Source organism: Belonocnema kinseyi, chromosome 7 (assembly GCF_010883055.1).
Source record: "Belonocnema kinseyi isolate 2016_QV_RU_SX_M_011 chromosome 7, B_treatae_v1, whole genome shotgun sequence".
NCBI classification, from domain to species: Eukaryota; Metazoa; Arthropoda; class Insecta; order Hymenoptera; family Cynipidae; genus Belonocnema; species Belonocnema kinseyi.
The window spans coordinates 117,859,372-117,861,443 of record NC_046663.1 but is presented as its reverse complement, the minus strand read 5'-3'; positions in this window follow the sequence as shown (position 1 = coordinate 117,861,443).

The following is a 2,072-nucleotide window of genomic DNA, read 5'->3' as shown; positions in this document are numbered from 1 at the left end:
CCCCCCCCCCCCCACACACGCTGTCCACGTAATATATAGATGGCCCCCTTACGTTACTGACTTGCAATAATAATGGGATAGTTATATAAATTTTAGATGATATATTCCTTAAGTACTGCATTAAATTCTAAAAACTGTATATTAAAAAAATGGAATATCTTATTTTAGAGAAAAACATTGAAAAAAGTATTGAAAACCATATTCAAAAAACTATGTAAGCTTGCCACGTTAGATGCGGAAACAGCATACTAAACTGCTAACCAATCCTGTCTAGATTTGAGCGACATTAGTTGAGCATACTTAATTTGTGATAATACAAGAAACAAACTTTGCATCATCAATTTTTTTTTTCAACTGATTTTCAATGATTATAATAGAATATTTATTGCCAATATTATGTATAAATTTATAAGAAATTTAATAGTCTGAACATTTTTCGACAAAAAAAAATGTTTTGTTTTTGATGAAAGTATTTTAAATCGACAAGCCCAATACAATTGTAATACAGCCAAACCTGGATTCCATGATCCTCCATTTCAGATTTCCGGGAATTGACACCGCGCGATGGGGATGAGTGAGAGGAGCTGCGGGTGGATGTGCGGTACCCACTCAAGCGTCACAAAATACAGAGAGAAACAAGAAAGAGAAAAAACAGGAGAGAGACAAAATAGTTCCGATACTCTTCATTTAATGTCACACCTAGTCCCAAAATTGACATGAAATCCAAGTTTGACTACACTTGGCATTATTCATCAAGAAAGTTTATGATTAACATAAACAAATACAAATGCATAATTCTGTCATTTTTTGACAAAGGAAATAACTTATGACAAGAGAATGTTTCTTGGCGTGGATGGAATGTCCTTCTAAATTTAAGAATAAGAGGATTTTTATTTTTCGCAACAGAAATCCTTTTGAAGCAAAAATTATACTTATGCGACTACCTTCACCTAATCTTGCAACCAAACAATTCTGTTTGTGTAAAAAGTGTATTGACATGGTTAAAAAAACAGACAAGAGGACGAAGCTTTTGTTTTAACACAAAATCATGTTTTCTCCTGACAAACAATTAATAATTGATAAATTCACGAAACGACAGATTCTCGAGAATATTCCCTCAACATATTTAGTATTCAGCGACGTTTTAAAACTTCTTGTATAGTTTCATAAAATTCCGAAAAAGTTTCTTCGTTAGAACCGCCCTATTAGATCCGGTATTGTCAATTTTACTACTTTGATATTATACTCGAAAGCAGCAACCCTAGAAATCCCCTTCTACAGAGTTTCTTACAAATTTGAAAATTTTGTTGATAATATGAGTGCCATATTGGATAGGCTATTTTGAATTTATAATTTTTGTCGTCAAATTCGAAATCAGCGACCCCAAAAAACTCCCTCAAACCCCCATTCAGACAAATATATAAAAATGTTGCGATTTTGGCCGCCATATTGGATCAGCCATTTTGAAATTATAACTTTTGACGTTAAATTAGAAATCAGACCTAAAAACTTCTTTGTGCCAAGCTTTCGGCAAATACATCAAATTTGTTAATATATATAGTCGCAAATGGAAGGAAACCTCTTCTTAAAATGGTCAGGAAGCATGAAGAAGTGCAAGAACAAGGCTGCGTACTCTGAGAGCTCGCCCGGTATCACAGAATCGACCAGGTGAGGTGTCTGAAACGGTGCCAGATGCTGATGGGTTGAAGGAAACTTGCTCCACCAGAAGGTCTTGATATCATATGGTCCCGGAGCGGAATAGTTCTTCATACCTCTTAATACATTTTTCACCTCCTCGGTAGTGATGGGTGGGCATTCTTCCTCAGGTGTTACGAGGGTTACTCATAACAATGAAAGGGTAATTCGTTACCGAGAAAGTCTACGCGCTCCAGGATGCCTGCCTCATACCAGTTTCACGCGAATCGGTGAATGTGCCGCGAAAGTGCACACACAACTGACACTGAGCTTACTGATTTTACTAATCAATGTTTTAAAGTCACTGACAGCATCTTCTACTCTGAACTGATTCGGTGACTGGTTTCGGGTGATCGAAACGTAAACAGTAAGGGCAT